The sequence below is a fragment of the Ambystoma mexicanum genome, chromosome 6p, assembly GCF_040938575.1.
Source record: "Ambystoma mexicanum isolate Mex_15411 chromosome 6p, UKY_AmexF1_1, whole genome shotgun sequence".
Lineage (NCBI taxonomy): Eukaryota > Metazoa > Chordata > Amphibia > Caudata > Ambystomatidae > Ambystoma > Ambystoma mexicanum.
This window is the reverse complement of record NC_090935.1, coordinates 496,663,346-496,683,012: the sequence shown is the minus strand read 5'-3', so window position 1 is coordinate 496,683,012 and position 19,667 is coordinate 496,663,346. Positions and strand designations below refer to the sequence as shown.

Below are 19,667 nucleotides of genomic sequence, written 5' to 3'. Positions count from 1 at the left end.
GATGAAGATGCCGTGCCCGCTTGCTCCAGTCTCGGGGCAGGACGCTCTGCCTCCAAGGCATCCGCTATGTTGGAAAGGACCTGCCTCAGAGCAGACACCTCCTCACAGATACGAGTAGTGCTGGCCTCAATGGCCTGTCTCAGGGATGCAGTGTTGTCCCGCCCCTCCTGCCTTGCCTGGGCACCGTCCGTTACAAACTGCCTGACTAGGCCTGTCGGCTCCTCCTGGTGCTGCACTGTATGTGCCATTTGCTGCACCCAATCTCGGAGACCAGTGGAGGTGGATGCTGCATGTGGTAAATTTCCAAAATCGTGTGGCTCCTCTGTGGGGCTCATGCTCCCTTTCCCTGGCTCCCCTCCATACTGCTCCTGTGTGCGGTCATTGGTGGAGCACAATGGTGTGAACTGGGGTGATGGTGGGGGACTGGGTGTGGCAGGTAAGTCAGATGAGTCATCCTCCACAGGGACACACATCTGCCTTGGCTCTGCACATCCTCATCGGTCTGGGGTGCCGTAGCTGCCACCTCCCCAACAGAGCTGTTGGCAGCTGAAAGGGCCCCATCAGCCACTGGTTCCTGTGCAGGGGACACAGATGTTGTGGGGACTGTTGCTGTAGCAGTGGCCCTTAGCTGCACCAGTGACGTGGCATCCTGTGCTGCCTTCCCCTTCTGTGGCAGTCGTGACTTGCCTGGCCCTTTTGATGTTGAAGCCCTGCCCCTGGCCTTCTTCCAGGGAGTTGTTGCCTGGGCCGCTGCATCCCAGGCCTCGCTGTCAGGATCTGAGCCTGTGGGGGACCAAGAGAAGGTCGGCATCAGTGATGGTTCTACAAGCATCATGCATACATTGGTATTATTGCTGTTCTACACATTAGAGGGGATTAGGGGTTGGAGTTTTTGACAATCAGGTTGCTTTCTATATGGGGGCACTGTTAAGACGTTTTAGATAAATATTAAGGAGACTAGATATTGGATAAGGTTCAAAGTTGTTGTTTTTTTACAAATAAAGAACTTTTGATTCAGGGGAGTGTACTGGAGGACCCGAATTAAAGATATATTGAATCAACAACTAAATGAAGTGGAGGGCAGTCCCCCCACTTAAACCTAAGCAGAGAAATTCGTATGGACTAATTTGATATTGTAATTATGTGAAAATGGTATTCATAATGTTAATATATACTAGTATTCAAAGGACATCGTGTTTATAAGGTCGAAAATGAAAATGTCCTTATCAAGGTGTGATAAGGTTGCAAGGCACAGAATGGACAATAAGATTTTCTGTACACAGACAGAAAATAGCGCTGCCAAATGCCTTTATTGAAACTGCATGTAACCGAAAATGTGGCTAAAATGAGAAGAAATTAAGTAGTGCCCAAAGTGTGTAGGATGAGGTAATTTTAAAGTTGAGACATTCAAGGACACCATGCTTTCAGAAACTTGACGAATGGGCAGAACCCAGACTTTTAATTAGGCCTTGTCTGGAATCTTATCTGAAGGGCCCAGCTGCACCAATTATAATTGAGCAGTGCACCGAAGAAAAAAGTCAGAAATGCATGCTAGAGAGTATTTCATTTTGAAGGGTTAGTTAAATTAAAAAATAATTACCCAGTGAGCTTATTCTAACAATGAGGTTGCCTAGACTGTGTAGGGAAGGTGGGGGCAGAATGCTCCCTCTCATTTTTGCTATAAGAGTGAGCTCTGAGTGGAGCTGGGGGTGGTTGAGTCCATGAACTTGACCACGACGCTGGGTGTGCACTGTGTCAGCAATGGCTTGAAATAAAAACTTGGTGTACTTAACAGTCTCTGGGCTGAATCATTGAGTTGTCCTTATTTACTGGTGTTGGAGTATGTGAATCCTGCACCCCAACCTCCTCAAGGTGCAGCTATCTTGTCTTACAGACACATGAGGGTGAGCTCTGACCTATGGGCCCGTCAGAGGATGCTACGCCCTCCTGTACACTTGGTAGCGTGAGGATGGTTTTTGACCATCAATTATTGATTAAAATAAGACACCTAATGGCCGTTGACACAAAGTAACTCTAGGTCTTCGGCAATATCACAAGCCCTTCGCCATTACGGGCTGAGTATACTGTGAAGCTGCCCGTAGACAATGGTAGTGTAGTTGAGACTGCAGTCGGGGCCTGAAGGGACCCGTTTTTGTATAAACATCTCCATTCCCATTCCTACGGGCAGCTGACCAGACGAAAACCGGTGATCGCGAGGGTCGGGAGAACAAAAAGGTGAGTGAAGAAACTGGAAAATTGCTATGATTTAGGGATAGGGCAGACTGCAACTGTCCTAGTCGATAGAGACAGGGACACGGGGAGGAAGGACAATATAACAGAAAGGGGATCATATATATATATTTATATGTAGAAAAAAAGGACTGGGAACCAATCCGGATTACATCGGCACTCCGGCTGTGATCGAAGTGAAAGGCTGAATGTCTTCAATAAATCCACACGCAGATTTGTATTCCGTGCAATCAAAGTGTCCTTTATTGTTTAAGATACATGGACAAAGGAGGCAACAACGGTCCTAGGTGCAAGAAGGAACGACGCGTTTCACCCTACTCGGGCTTCGTCAGGTAAGTGACATAGAGAGAGGACTCTGGTATTATATAGACAAGTATATGAGTCCTTTTTCAATGTTTTGCACTAAGATAAGGTAACAAGTAGTAGGCAAAAATGCAGCCATGTTGGAACCTACATAGCAACACAATTCAGTGCATTTAAAAGAGACACGGCATTTTCATAGACAGTGTAGCGGTTTGAAACATGTTTGTTTAATCACACCAAATGTCCCAAGTGGGTAAGGGATGGACAGAAAGCCTGAGATTGCTGATATTGAATCACTGATATTAAATCATGTGGTTTCATCTAGGTATTTGCCAATGTCAATAAAATTGGGTAAGACAATCGTACACCGTTTTCTATTGTGCTGGGTATGTTGAATTCGGCCCAAGTGGGCTGACACATTGTCTCAACATGAATTGAAGTGTGCTCTCAAAAGATTATATTCCAACATATATGTTGCAGATATCAAAATTGAGATATGCAGGTGTTGTATAGCTAATAAAGTGCTGCATGCTTTGTAAACATTGAAAAACGGTTGTTTGATAAAGTGCTGAGTGCTATCAATAAAGTGCATAGTATAAAGTGCATATTGCAAAATCGCAAGTGATAGGGAATTAAATCTAGAGGCGGTACTTAACCCTTGCGGGTGCCTCTAATATGTATTCTATCCTACTCTGATCTCTGTATATCATACGTTTCAAAAAATGTTGATATTAATGGGCAGTGTGTTACCCTCGCGGGCGCCCAGATGCTGTGACATGAGGCTGTATATAACCCTTGCTGGTGCCTCACATATTGGTCGAATCACTATGCATAACTATACATTGGAAGAGACATACAATCCATGGTATATATTATGAATGTCCTTAATGAAACATATAGGTGGTCTAATATGTACATATAGGCAGTGTGTTACCCTTGCGGGCGCCTATATGTTGTGACTATACCAACCTGTCTATTTAGCAAGGTAGTAAAAAGTAATTTATGCAAATGCAAGAATAAATATTACCTTCTAAAATTGTTGTACGAACATATTATGAAAAGAGTTTTGAAACATTTTTTTAAAAAAAGAGTTAAGTTGCTTGATGTTATATGTTAAAATTACTCCTTATAATTCAAGTGCAAACGATTTAAGGTGCATAGTGTAGGATGGCACATTCATGTGTTGGTGTTTTATGCTAGAAAGTTATTTTTAGTGGATGTGGGGCATGAGGCATAATATTTTTAACATTTAAAATATTGCCTTCTCCCATACTTGAAATCCATCGATTACATTTAAAACAATTCTATGATTAATGCACATTGTTTTGAGGGAACTCGCAATACATTTCACAACTAAATGATAAATGCACTTTACATATTGATAAAAACAGCACTAGATAGAACTAAAGATAAAACATCCTCTCCCTGAACTAAGTTGCTAATTTAAAATGATTGGTGATATGAAACAACACACAATCAAAGTGAAAAACTGCTTGCATAAAAGACAGTATAGGGATGCATAGGCGTCCAAATTAATCTCAATTTTCTAAGAACCTTTTTTTCCCCATTATACATATCCACCAAATAGACAAGATATACAAAAATTGCAAATAATATATATCGAATTTTCAGAGATGCAAAAACGTGAGAAAAATTGGAAAAATTAGAAAAATTAGAAAAATTAGAAAAATTGCAAAAAATTTGGAAAAATTGAAAAAATGAAAAAATGCGAAAAAATTCAAAAAAATTCGGAAGGGCTTAGGTCTATAAGTGATCGAGATTTTAAGTCTTTAAATGTTTAGGATCCCAAAAATACATATAATTCCTCGTCACGATTGTGACCTCCCGGATACTTGGTGTTGAAATCTACTATATATCTGGATTCCATTTGTCTAAGTGTTCGTAGTCTGTCCCCTCCTCTTGGGTGGCTTGTGGCTGAGTCAATAACGAAATACTTGAAATAACTGATGTCATTTTGATGTACTTCTTTAAAATGTTTAGCAAGTGGATAAGACATATCATGATTTTTGATTGCCCATAGATGTTGCAATATTCTTAGCCTGGCTTCTAGTTTGGTGCTACCTACATACCATAAATTGCAGGAACAAATAATCACATAAATGGCAAATTGTGTAAAACATCTCAGATCTTGTTTGATTTTAACTTCTTTTTTGGTCCGAGGATGTAGGAATATTTTCATATTTATCCCATGACGACATGCTTTACATTTAGCACAAGTAAAAAAACCCGAAATTTCGGTGGGTAGCCAGGTGTTGGTACTTTGTTTGGGCGATCGGAACATACTCAGTGATAGTTTACTTTGTATCGAAGGTGGTTTTCTGTATGTCATGGTGGCATGTGTTGGCAAATATGGAGTAATGTCCTGGTCTCTTTTCAAGAGATGCCAATGTTTCTTTAAAATTTGTTTGATTTCTTTTGCTCCAGAATTGAAAGTGGTAATGAATCTGAGTGCGCAATCTTCATGTGATTGATCCTTTATTGAATTTTTGATTGTATTTCTTTTGGCTAGAATCATCTCAGGTTTTCTTGCAGGTTTGATCGTAGGCTTTGTTGATAACTGTTTTCTTATAGCCTCGATTTAAGAATCTAGCCGCAGTTTTTTTGGCATTTATATATATATGGTGGTTTTTCAGGGAAAGAGAACAATGGCAGTCCAGATTTGGGAACAAACCAAAAACATTAACTGCATTTAAAAATCAATAACAAGAGTAAAATATTCATGAGGGGCTCACATGCAGCCGACCAGATCGCGTCTGACTTTGTCACGTCATGTTATGTTATGTGTCTAATTGTTGTATGTTACGGCTGTTCATGTGATTTATTTTATGGCATAACTGCATGTGCACTGCAAAAATATTGGAATTAGTATAAAAAGGATATTTTAAGCTAAATAAAATTAAAAAATTGGCATCAAGCCAAGGTTTTGAAATTGCGAAAAAAATTACATTAAGATAGGTGATCAGATGTAATGATTTAAAGCACACAAATTTGTGGTGATTTCACCCCAAAAAGAGTTAAACAGCCCTGTGATAAGAGCAAAAAGCTGTTGCACTATAAACCAACACAAAAAATTCACACGGCAGCTATGGAGTTAAATTTATAATTTCCATGTAGCAGGCAAGATAACTAATAAATTGTGCTAAGAACGATAGATTTTCGCATTAAAAAGGCTGAGTTATAGTGATTTATAGAAGTGCTGTTCTCGTGTCTTAAGCGCGTGCTGAGCGAAAGGAATGTACCGTGTGGTAATGCTTTCAACTTTGAAGTGTAAAGGAGGTCCGGTTAGGACTAGAACCTGTGAGCCTGTGAAGTGTGTAAAACACAAGGAATGATTGCAAGACTTTTAAAGCAAACACACAGTTTAGTGAAATGTAATCGAGGGAGCATGTGTGGCTAAATTCAAAAGATGTTGATCTGAAATATGTATTATAAGCTGGTTTTGTTAGAATGTTTGTATGAGGTTTCAAGTAGTGATTAAAGATAGTGGGTTTTTTAGGTTTTAACATCAGAGCAGCTGTTTGGAAAAATACAGTTGATAACTAATGTGTAAAGGGGGTTGACAAGAGAAATAAAACAGGCCCCTCATTAGAGCCCACGAGAGTGAACACGGTGATCTAACAAGAAAGGAATGTGCAAATAGCAGCCATTGAGATAGCAATGCGAAAGCTCCATGTGCGCCTTGCAAGGTTGTATTAATTGCACACAAACAAGTATTGTAAAAGACAGACTGTGTTTCATTAGAAAACAGGGTGTGCAATGCAGATCGCAGAATGCAAAGAATCATTCTGAGCATTGTTGCAAATTATGGAATAAGAGGCCCACATTTAGAAACAGGAGGAATTCAAAAGTGCAGTTACGGCTTACCCATGTAATAACGAAGCGGTAAGGGGATATTTATTAATGAGAACAGCAGCTAAATATTTCCGTGGGATGGCTGGTAAATGCAGGGCTCAGATCTGGCTGGGTCATTACATTTTTTCATTATGACTCGTGGTGGACACGCTAACAGCCGATGTAATTGTGAGGTTATTTCAGTGATTTGGAGAATGCTCGAGTGAATGTGTCTTTTACATTGCATCTCTTTTTGAAAATAAAGTGAATTAAAGTAGGTAGGGGCTTGATTGTATATTAAAGCTTCTAGTCTGTTGAGGAAAGCAATGCAAGATTATTTTATTTTTAGTACTGATGGGCGGGCATGCCAGCTTTAGGAGTCGAATGACTAAGGTTAGGCCCCCAGTTGTGAATTTTTAAAGGCAGAAATATATATAGGACTGACAAGAAGGGACTGATGGGCCAACAAGAATGATGCATTCTGATAAGTATGAAGGGGCATGGGCAAAAAGACATTCTTGCGTATTTGCCAATGGGTTTGACAAAGAAATGCATTAATTTACCGATAGCCTGTGCGCGTTTCCCCTGTCTTATGAGAGGCATCTGTATGGAATATTCAGTATTGCCTAGAGGTCTTAATCTCTGTGAGACATACTTATGCTGCCGTGCAGCATTCAAGATAAGCATGTTTACGCCCTTTTGAGTCTCCTACCCTCTCCATTCCTGCTCTAATCAGAATGAGAAACAAGAAGCATTTGAAGGCCCACATTACCAATCTACTAAGAGGTTACTTCTCTTCTAGTATAGAAACAAGATACCTTTTAGCATCCGGGAAAGTATGCAGCCTGCAGTATTAATGTAGGACTCTATGTGAAAAGATACATGCAACCCAGAATAGGCAGAGAACTTACATTAGCTGCCTCAGAGAATGCAAAAGTGCTCAAGCATGGATAGAATAGACCATAAAAGAAGGAGAAAGCCGTACATAACACAACATAAATAGTGAAGGCAGATTAGAAGCTGCCAGGAAGGTGTCTCTATCCAGGCAGGCTGAGAGTAGGAGTGGGACATGGTTTTCAAATTGCGTTGCCATTAGAGATCAAGGGGACAAGTGCCTGTAGTGTGCAATATATCAATGCTCACTATCATAGTGGAAACAACCTCATAGCCAATGAAACTATGAGGGGTGCTTCAATGAAAAACATACCCTGAGAAGAAAATCACCCTGAAGGGCTGACGGTTTTGAAAGGTTTAAGGGCTGGCAATTCAGAAATGTTAGGCAATAAAAGAGTAAATGAGATGCCCAGAATCACAAAGTGTTTAGGGGGTAAAAGTTGGGATTTGTCTCAATATTGCAATTCCTGCATTTGAGCACTTCCTCTCCCAGCTCTTAACATTCACTAAAATGATCAAATTTTATAAAACTGACTTGCAAAGTACGCAAACCGCATTTCCAAACCTGCCAATTTTTAAACCAAAATGTTACAGAAGGATGTTATACAACGTGAGAATGATCCCAGCATCTATTTCCCCATTATCAAGGGGAGTACCAGCATGCAGGTAGGTAAATCCTCACAGAAGACAGTACAGTAATGCAAGGGATCCTATATGATTTGACCAGGATCACTGTGTCATCTGCTGGCAAAGCCAGGATACAAACATGAACACTTTGGCTGCACAGTCTTGAATTTGCATATTTATTCACCTCTTGGACAAATAGTTTATGCACATCTTTTGAAGGGATCGCTTAGGATTTAAGAATGCCCATCTGAATAAACTAATTTCAACCCCTATCTGGTGCAGGAACAGTGCTGTTAATAGCGCCGCTTGTGCTGCAAAAACCAAGTAAATATGCAGGTATGCTTTTGAACTTCAGATTTAAAGACGGTTCAGCCAGTCTTACTGGGATGTGCCCATCTAATCTTTCATATGAACACATATCTCTGCAATGAGTGCTTAACACACTGAGCCAACTTCTGAACCATCGTGGATGAATATGGATTTCAACTTTGGCTATTGCACACGATCAGCAACATTCCCACAAAGGGGAGATAACGCTACAAGGATCGTGTTACCCAAACTATGTATTCCACAGTGGAAAACAAACAGCATTGCATCATTAATTGATCAAGGCAGAATGTACTTGTCAATAAAGACAGGCAAGGGGTTTAGAATGTCAGCAGGATGCAACAAAAAAATGTCCTGGCATGCGCTATTTAAGCCTGATGAAAAAGGGAACCTTACTTTAGATCGGGCAGCATTGTGGGGGGTCCTGGGCGGGTTCCCTATTTGCCCTCCCATAAAAACGTCCCTGGTGCCTATTGCAGTCTGGAAAGGAGTGAGCAATTCCAAGTAGCATGGAGCACACAGAAGCCCGTAGGCATCGTGGTCCTATTAAAAGGAAGGGGCTTGCAGATTACAATAAAATGGCATACACCAGGGGCTGCACGGCGAAGCTTCGCCCGTAGCCATAGGACAAATAGATATATATTGTAATTACTATGAATGAGCTGCATGTTAAGCTCACACTGGATAGAGTAGATATTAAGTAAAACACAACATAGAGGTTAATTTAGCAAAGGGGGATGAGTACAGACACCGCTGGGGGAACTGATAGAGGTAGGTAACCAAAGTAGGGTTGAGAGTTTTGCGAGAAATGTGTAGGGATGGTGCCACTCTAAGTTCGCTAGAGAAAGCATTCCATGGGTTGGGGACAAGACGGGGGAGTTTAGTCCTGTGGCATTAGCTCCTTTGGTTAATGGGGACAGCAGCTGATGACAAGGAGTCCATGAGCATGAGCACTGGGTGGTAGCTCAGGATTTAAGAAGTGCTTGCCTCTCGTATTGTATGCAAGCTTCTCATCTAAGTAGGCCCTGCATCGACGCTTGTGTATGTGTTTATATATCGTTAAGTGCTGTATGGAGACAGAATGCTAGCAGTAGTGCTGAATTTTAACACTGAGTTTGCAGGGTGAGCGCGCCTGATTGGCTTGTTAAATTGGGATTTAATTCCTTGCATGGGGAGGGGGAATTCAAGGCTGTGTATGACCATCCTGCGCACCCAATAGGGGAGCCAGTGATGACAATGAAACAGGTCTTAGCTTCATTTCTATTCCTTTGTGTTGTGGGGTGGCAAGCAGCCTGGTGCAGGTAGGCAACCTGGCCCTGGCTGAGCATCACATAAGATATTAGCTGGGTCATTGCGCCAGCAGTCCCAGTGGCACATACATGCAGGACTGCCAGCAACTTAGGCAAAATGGAATATGGCAGTCAGTGTGTTGCTGCTTTCTATAGCATGTGTGGCTCTGAAAGAGCTAGAGAATGGAGGTTATAGTTTCATCTAGCGGTCTCTTCGCTCTCAACCCCTTTCTGGGCTGGCAGAGATCCTTCAAAGGGCAGAGTCTGTGTCTGTGCATATCTGTGGATGCCACCAGCCTCATACAGGTTACTCAATGGTGTGCTTTTTGGAAACTTGGCTTTCATATCCTTTGTTTGGTGACACCTTGGCTCAGCTATCGCTTTGTATTTCTGATATGTGGATTTTTGTTAAGTCTATTGTGTATGTGCGTTATATGGCAGAAGCACAGCGTTCCCATTTTTGTGAACTGCCTTTGGTGGTGTTGATAGGTGCTTCATTGTAGAAAATTGTATTCGTATGCATTACTCATAATTAGGCCAGGATTTGTTATGTCATATTTCTGTGGGTTTGGACAGTAAATTGCACATTTGGAAGCCTTTTTTCCAAAATTTCTTGCAGGGGGAGAAGCCACTGGCGCACTGATTGGTGTGAGTTGGCCTAGCTTGCTCCCAAATTCCCACCAAGATATGTACGCCCCACCTACTTTCAAAGTCACCTGCCGCCACTGGGCTGAACTGACCGTAGTAACAGCATCAGTTAAATATACTAGCGCCGTGTGAGACATACATTCATGATTTTAAAAATAAGCCTTTCCTCCATGGGTACCCAGTGAGCAGCTCGTCTGGCGCAAAGTCATGTGTATTCCTTCAAAGAATACTGGGAGTTGCACACTGCAGCACTCTGCTTTTTAGAGCCTGTGAGGATTTTGATAAAATGCCTGTAAGGATGGCAGTGTAGCAATACACTTTAACACTGATAATGGCACGAGAAATGAATGAGCAGGTTTTGTAAGTATGACGGAGAAAGGAAAAGGGCCTGTGGCATTAGCATATGTGGTAGTGAATGACACAGGGACGTCACTCCAACAAAATGATAGAGGTAGCGGAAGTGACATCTCATGACCCATGACCTCCGATGACATCACTGTAGGAAAGGTTTTAAACATTTTTTATTATAGGGTACCAAGGGAGACCACGGGGCAACAAGGGATACCTCGGGGGTTGCAACTGCGACCCCTGGCGACCCCCAAATGACGTCCCTGCAATGGCACTCAAACGATAAGTGCAACAAAACAGAGTATAAACCTGGCATGACATGAACAAGGGTTATTTTACAGCTACAGAAATAATGTTAGAGTTAAAAGAGGTAGTGATAAACTTCATGAGATGGGAAGCAAGTGATTTTACATGGGGCTTTAAACCAACGCGCAGGCAGGAGCAGGCATTGCCCTGTAGCTGAATGGTCTACTGCCATTCATGTTTTCTATCATTTTTGACTTAGAATGCCCCCTGAAATTGGAGGAGGTTACTGGGTAATCTGCGACCTGCTTTTGGGGAATTTTGAGGATAGCACAAATGTAGTGAGGGGGTTTTGGGGTGCTCCTAAAAGCCTTTTTCCAGGAGCTCCACCGTGAGTGGTAGGACAGTTTGCATGGAGTCATACCAGGGGTGGAATTTTATAATTTTGAGGCCTTGACGGCCAGAGTGGAGAACATTTTTTATTAAATGGGGAAAACCCTTGTGTGATTGGAGACGATCAGTTGTGATCCAGGTATTATAGGATAAAGAAGGTTTGAATGACAAAGCGTGAAAGCATGATGACAGTGTTCAGAGAACCAAGGAAAGCATGTTATTTAGGACATGCCCTAGTTAAACACAAGCAATTTTGAAGGCATGATAGCGGCAAAAGAACAATGAGATTGGGTAAGTGAGAAGTAAAAGATTTTTATTATTTTGCAGCGTGGTAAATATAGCCAGCGGTATGACCTGGCAGAGAGATAATGAAGTTCAGGCGCAGGCAGCAAATGTATGAATGCTTGCAAACAAGAGGTAGAGACAGATGACCTCCAGGAAAGTAAAGGCAGCCATAACATAGGGAAATATGGCAAATAATTGAAGAGCAAGCAGAATGAAATAAGAATCATGAAGGACAGTAGTGGTTCAAGTGAGAGGTTACCAGGGCGGGGGCACCCGAGAGAAAAACCAAAGGTTACCGGGGGGCACCTGAGAGAAAAATGAAAGGTTGCCGGGGGGCACCCGAGAGAAAAAGTAAGGTTACCGGTTGGACACCCGAGAGAAAAAGTAAGGTTACCGGGAGGACATCCGAGAGAAAAAGTAAGGTTACCGGGAGGACACCCGAGAGAAAAAGTAAGGTTACCGGGAGGGCACCCGAGAGAAAAAGTAAGAGGATTTGCCTTGTTCCTGCGCTTTAATACAGCGGTCAGAAGAAATGTGAACTCATAGTCCCACATAATAGGGAAAAATTAGGCTACTATGACGATTAAAGACGTCATAAAAGGGGTTTGTTTAAACCCCATGTCGGGGTGTTGATTAGAAGGCAGGTGTATGTGTGTCCAGCTGGTGTTTGTTTAGTCTGTCAAGTGCCTGTCATACATGTCCTGTTGTATGGCACATGTAAGGAATTTTGTCTCCTTGTTGGTTGAAATCGGGTAAGGGTTTTTATGCGATTCTATAGTTGAGAGGGAATCGCACACAGATTGATGTTCTTGAGTAAATTGGTGGTATAAATAATTTGACGGGAAGAGATTGGATTGGAGTTTGCAGGATTTGGTGCTCGCTCATAGTAATGGGAGTGTTGGACTCACATAAGAATATCGTTAGAAACAAGAGCTAAGCCTGGAAAACATTACTCCAATAGGAGGAGTAGGTTAAAGGTACGCCCACAAGATGTTCATGCCACGGCCACAAATTGAGTCTTCATCTAAAGCTGTCTTACAACGCATGGCAACTTACTTGCATGTCGCATATATAAGCAAAGAGTTAGAAAACGCTATGCTGTTCTTAAATTGTAAAAATATAAGAACAAGGAAAGGAGGAAGAGCCTCGAGCAGCTTGGTTGCAAAAATAATATGCACTGAGGGGGGTGAGACGCCTACAGCGACGCCTGCCCCACCTGAAACAGGAACCGAGGGAAGTAAGCCTGATGAACTCCACCCACTACGAGAGCTTAAGGCAGCCACAGGGTACAGCAACCCCTCATATGAGTCACCTACGCACAGTAGTGAAAGAAATCAAGGGAAGAATAAAAGACAAGAATCCCAACCTCCGAAGGCCCGAGGAGAGACGAGGTCCGAAGACAAGGAAAGACGCAATGATCAAGGGAAGGATCAGGCACAGATTAGTGCACCTCTCGATAAGGAGAGATAGGGAAAGAATTGGAAAGGAAATGAAGACAGAACTGGTGAGATAGCATTCGCAAAGGACGAATGGATGGGAGGATAGATATTGTTGAAACTCGATAGTAAAAGGAGGTGATGATGTGAGACAGAGAGACGTTAGATGAGGCACAGAGAAAGAAGAAAGAGAAGGAGTTAAGGGACGTAAAGATAAGAAGGAAAGATGGGTCAAGGCGGGAACAGCTATATCGTGAAGAGCAAGAAAAGTAGCTCTATCGCAAACCAGAGAGCAGCCTATGAACGAGACAGACAGAAACAGCAAAGGTTAGAAGGAAAGCAAAGGGTACGTGAAAGAAGGGATGAGGAAGTTCAAAGGACAGATGAACGTAGAAATAAAGGGAAAAGTAAGAAGATAGGGTCAGAGAAGAGGGGAGGAAGCGTAAAAGGATTGGTTACAGGAATGAAAGGAAATAAATAAATAAATAAATCAGGAAATAATGAAAATGAGTGATTATCTTGAAATGAAAGTAAGTTGAGAAAAAGAACAATTGGGCAAATGAACAAAAGGATAAGGGATAAACTCAAAAGCATAAATGGACAAGAAAAAAAAAATATCAGAACATTGGAAAAGCAGCACCTATCAGGTTTCCTGGCCAACGGCAAAAAGGAGCGTTGGGCAATAAAAAAGCATCAAGAGACCATGAAGACCAAGAAAAGGAGTATGGCTGATAAAATTGGGTGAATTAAACAAAGGAAACTCGCACAAGCCATTTCAAGAAAATATGATGAAGTAAGCAAAAACAACTTGTGAGTGCCTGTAACAATTTTGATTTATTTTACAGACAAGCTATGGACCTCTTGCGTGGAAGCACAAGAAATTGTCTGCATGGCCTTAAATTAGGGAGAAAAAAGAAAAAGGTAAGTACTAGTTCACGCCAAAAGGGTGTGGACACACAATTGATCAACTCTAAAGGTAAGAGGATCCAGGTGAGTAACAGCAGGAATTAGGTAGTAAGAGACAATGTCTTCAAAAGTTAGCTGTTTTTCCCAAGACAGGTACGACAGGTGTGGAAAGAGTAGAAAATAGATAACAACATGGCCATTTCAGACAACCACAGAAAACAGAAGTAAAATTGAAGGTGAGTAATCATTTTCATGTTCATAATGTCAAAAGGATTGTTATGATAGAGGTATGCAAGCATTAGAAGAGGCAAACATTAATGGGAACGATAAAAATGGAGGTACGTAGTCTTGGAAGACAGGGGTAAGTGTCACGACCCGTGACACAGACCCCACTGGCATGGTCACATGCCAGGTAGGGTCAGGACTCAGGGTTCATTTGGGGCCCCAAGGGCCTTGCATTATCATCATCTCCTGGAGTAAGACCTGGCGCTTCTGGCGCCAGGCTCATGTTCAGATTGGGACTTTACCTTGAAGGGACTACTTTTCCTGTGAAGGCCTGCAGCCAACATGGAGGCACCGTTTCAGTCTAGTTCCTAGGAACCAGACTGTGCGGTGCAGTGTTTTAGGGTGTGGTAGCCTGGACTACTTTACCTGGACTACTTTACAGAGGGCTAATCAACCGCACCCAAGCTACAGAAGGTGCTTCGCGTTATTCTGCAGCCAGCAGCGTGACGCTCATCGTGTTCAGAGACCAGCACCCAACGATCCTTGAATAGCGGACCTGCAGAGGAGACAAAAGAACATCATTAGCAGTCTCTGCTTACCTGCAACTTTCCTTCCGTCATTTCCTGCTGCTCGCGGTCTTACATCCAGTTGGCAGCATCATCAGGACACCCCGCTCGCACCGGAACGAAGCACCTGGAGGGAGAGAGAAAGAAGGACAACGTTAAACAGGTTACTCACGGCATTCACGGCAATAATCACAAAATCCTCACTTGGCTGGGCATTTCTTGACTAGTTCCGCTCTGGAAATCTTCACACGCCCAGAAAGACCATCGTGACCTGAAAAGGAATAAAGAATACAGGTTAGCAAGAAAAGACATTACCGCGCTGCACTACGTGCTTAACCTACCATCCATCATACGCTCCTGCGTCCATCATCCTGGCAGGAGCCTGATCCAAGTAGCGCATCCACCGAACCACTGTGCACCTAAGGGGAAACAAACAAGAAAAGACATTATTAGCAAGAAAGGAAAGCAAGGACATTTAAAGACTGCTATAACCAGACTTACCTCCTTAAAGACACTTGAATGGGTTAGCACCAGTGAAGTTAACTCGGTTGCTTCAACCCGCAGAAGACTACGCGCCCCTGCACAGAAGGCAGGACGGAGAGCACGCCAGACATCATAACAAGGTGAGGAGTGGGCCATCAGGTCGAGTCCAGGGGGCTGGTGGGAGGAAACGAAGTCTGTTCCTAAACCCAGTCCTCCTGTGTTTTCAGGCCCGACCGCCACAGAAGGCATCGTCCAGAATTGGGAACTTCCAGGGTGAATCTGGCAACCAGGGCATAAGGGCGTCCCTGTGGATACCAGGTGAGCGTAACAGTAGGCTAGATCAAGTTAGACAGGGACAGTGTGCAGCGAAACACCTCTGCTGTATCTCCATAGGATGAACGCAAAGCACAAGCATAGACCATGGTCCAACTAACGGTAAGAAAAGAATAGGAAGAATGGCAGCTGAGCTGAGTAAGTATGTGCAGCTAACCAGCAAGAATTTACTGCTAACCTGGAAGAATGTGCAGCTAAGCTGAGCAAAGAACCAAGCCAAAATGAAGTAAATTTCTCTAATCAAGCAGCATCCTGGATCACAAGAGCCATGAAGGTCTACTCCGACAAAGCTAACGCAGATCCTACCACTATAAACTGCGATGTCCCCCAAGGATCTTGTACAGACCCCACCCTCTATAACCTCTTCACAAAACCCCTCTTCGACCTACTTGACTCCATGGGTGTTGCATATATAAACTATGCAGACGACACTCAAGTACTTTTACCCCTATCTGGACTCTATCACCAAGACGCCACAGCCCTTCACAGCATCTATGCCACTATCCAAGCTTGGATGGCAATCAATGGCCTCTGTCTTAACGGGGAGAAGACTGAAATTCTCATCCTGGGCCAGACAAACACATTATCGAAACTAAGCCCCCAATACAACAACTTCAACATAGACAACTCAACCATCTCCGTATCATCCTCTGTCAAGACTCTAGGTGTTCACATTGATGCAAATCTATCGATGAACAAACAAGTCAGTGCCATAGCCTCTGCATCAGCGTTCAGCACCAAACTCATCAATGCCATTAAACCCTACTAATTAACCCCCAACCGCTTGGCCATAGCTAGAGCAACTATAGGAGCCAAACTCGATTATTGCAACGCCCTTATAGCTGGCACCTCCGCCAAAAACATTCACAGACTGCAAACCACACAAAACAATGCCCTCAGAGCCGCCATGAGCATCCCTAGAAGAGACCATATATCTCACGCCAGACGTGAAGCACGGTGGCTCCCGGTCAAAGACCGTATTACTCTGAAAATCCTCACCATCACTCACAGGTGCATCAACAAAACAGCTCCAGCATACCTATCTGAAGCAATATCAAGGACCACATCCACTTGCTCCACCAGAGCTCAGTACACGAACCAGCTACACATACCATGCATAAAGAGAGCCACAGCGGGAGGTCTAGGCTTCTCCTATATTGCACCGAAACTCTGGAACTCACTCCCTGCCACCGTTAGAGCTGAAACTTCCATCTCTGTCTTCCGCAACAACCTCAAGGCCACTCTCCTCAACTAGCAAGTGGAGGACTGCCTCCTCCACATCTGCCATGTATATTGTAATATAACACAAATGTAATATGACTATATTGTAACCTGTATATATACTGCTAATGGCCATGTAATTAAGTAACTAAGTTTTGTACTGTAACAAGTGCCACAATGTCCTCGGGCTGTTGTGCGCTATATAAATACAAATAAAACAAAAAAATAAAACAAAAAGTATCCCATGGGGTGGGTGGAAAATAGTTGTTTATGTGCACCAATGAATAGGGGAGAATGACCCAGAGAGTATTTTTGGTTGGCAGAAAAGGAGGAAAAGGGGTTAAAATCGGGAAGAAATCCTGACCCCTTTCCAATGCCCAAATGACTTTTGTCTCTATTTCTTTCTCTATCTACTTTCTACAGTCGACAGGGATCCCCAAGGACGTTTCTGTCATCTACTACGGACATGCCTAGATGACTAGGAAAGAAGAAGACGTCTTTCTTTAATTGTTTTGTCTCCTTAGGGTTGCATGTGGCACCCGAGGGAAGGAAAAAATGTGTCCCATGAAGGACGAGGTGTATTCTGTGTTATTGAAAACAAAAATCATGTTCTGGCCAGCTGACACAGAGCTAGGATTGGGGGTATTTTGGTTGTAATGGGAAAATGACCCACAGAAAGGCAACATGCAAATGAAAATGTTTGTAGCTTTGTCTAGGAGGCAGGGGAGTCAAATAAGAGGGAAAGTTTCGCAATTTCTAGGGAATAAGGTACAACAGCCAATGCAAAAAAGAGAGGGATTAAGGAAATGGGTTGGTAGGAAATGTGTCAACTAGAAGAGACATGTTTATTTTACAAAGGAAACTCATTCTGTTTTATATTGCAGGTATGCATCGAGGGACCTGTATGCCTTGGGAAATTAACGTTGAAGCGCGTGAGGAAAGAGGGAGGTCATAGAGAAACCCAGTGAAAGCCCGACGCTGAATTGTGTCTGCAAAAAGACTCCCCCCAACCCTGCGTCCCCATGCTGAAATGTCCCCTCTTGTGGACTCATTGAACAATGAACCCTTTTGAAAGAGAGACACTCTGGAAAAAAATTGAACTTCTTGTGAAAAGGAAAAAACTATGGACTACTGGTCTAAGCATCAAAGGGACCTGGGAGACCGACTGTGAAAACAGCACAATGGAAAGGAAAAGGCGACAGGACGCAGACGGTCCACTAACGCCAAACCAATGATGACTAAAACGGAAGATACGGAAAAGGGAAGAGTGTGGAAAAGAGGGAAGGACAAAGTGAAAACGATATGCATGGGCAGGAGAAGATGATCAAGGAGATATTGTACTTTGTTGGGGTGGGAGTTGCAGACAAGGGATGACATACGAAAAGACAACGGGCTAATGGGTTACCTCAAAGCTTGACCAAACCTCTTGAGTCTCACAATGGAATTGTCTGAGGCATACATTTAGTTTAAAAGCAAATGATTACAGGACGTGGGGCTTACATGGAAGGAGATGACATACACATGTTTGTTTTAAATAACAATACGTTAGTATGTGCCAAATTATAAGATTGTGTTAAGACGTTTTAGATAAATATTAAGGAGAATAGATATTGGATAAGGTTCAAAGTTGTTGTTTTTTTACAAACAAAGAACTTTTGATTCAGGGGAGTGTACTGGAGGACCCAAATTAAAGATATATTGAATCAACAAATGAATGAAGTGGAGGGCAGCCCCCCACTTAAACCTAAGCAGAGAAATTTGTATGGACTAATTTGGTATTGTAATTATGTGAAAATGGTATTCATAATGTTAATATATACTGGTATTCAAATGACATCGTGTTTATAAGGTCGCAAATGCCCTTATCATGGTGTGGTAAGGTGGCAAGGCACAGAATGGACAATAACATTTTCTGTAAACAGACAGAAAATAGCGCTGCCAAATGCCTTTACTGGAACTGCATGGAACCGAAAATGTGGCTAAAATGAGAAGAAATTAAGTAGTGCCCAAAGTGTGTAGGATGAGGTAATTTTAAAGTTGAGATATTCGAGGACACCATGCTTTCAGAAACTTGACGACTGGGCAGAACCCAGACTTTTAATTAGGCCTTGTCTGGAATCTTATCTGAAGGGTCCAGCTGCACCAATTATAAATGAGCAGAGCACCGAAGAAAAAAGTCAGAAATGCATGCTAGAGAGTATTTCATTTTGAAGGTTTAGTTCAATTAAAAAATAATTGCCCAGTGAGCTAATGCTAACAATGAGGTTGCCTAGACTGTGTAGGGAAGGTAGGGGCAGAATGCTCCCTCTCATTTTTGCTGTAAGAGTGAGCACTGAGTGGAGCTGGGGGTGGTTGAGTCCGGGAACTTGACCATGACACTGGGTGTGCACTGTGTCAGCAAAGGCATGAAATAAAAACTTGGTGAACTTAACAGTCTCTGGGCTGAATCATTTAGTTGGCCTTATTTACTGGTGTTGGCGTATGTAAAACCTGCACCCCAACTTCCTGAAGGTGCAGCTATCTTGTCTTACAGGTGCATGAGGGTGACCTCTGACCTATGGGCCTGTCAAAGGACGCTACGCCCTCCTGTACAGGAGCATGCAGGAATACGTCAGGGTCACACATGTTTGAGGTGGTGTATGCTGTGTGACATGCATTTCTGTTGTGGACTGCGTGCAGTGTAACTAATTACGTTTTCATGTTTGTGGGGTGTGTCTCAGGTATGGTATTGACATGCTGCATGCATGTGGATGTGTCGGTGCTGATGACGGCATCTAGACAGGAATGTGTCCTGTCTGTAATGGGCCATGCATTGCCTCATGGCACAGTCAAATTGGTGGACTATCATCAAACTTTGCATTACAGTGTTTTCTTAGGACACTCACCTCCATCTGCCGATGAGGTGGCGCCACGTTCCATGTCACCCACACCTTCAATTGCCTCAATGCCAATAGTGCTGGTGCAGGTTTCCTCCCAGCGGCTTAGTTTGATTGGGGAGCTAGGCCCACCGGCAGTAGCCAGGCCCTTGCTCCGGTTGG

At 42.9% G+C, this 19,667-nt stretch overlaps 1 long non-coding RNA gene across 1 annotated transcript in view; it reads left to right on the top strand.

Moving 5' to 3' along the window:
* The window catches only part of LOC138510941 (uncharacterized), a 169,014-nt gene extending 149,984 nt beyond the window's left edge, over positions 1–19,030 (top strand). Inside the window, exon 3 of the long non-coding RNA XR_011280484.1 lies at positions 17,514–19,030. This is a non-coding gene — a long non-coding RNA (uncharacterized lncRNA). The remainder of the gene's footprint in view (positions 1–17,513) is intronic.
* The last annotated feature ends 637 nt before the right edge of the window (positions 19,031–19,667 follow it).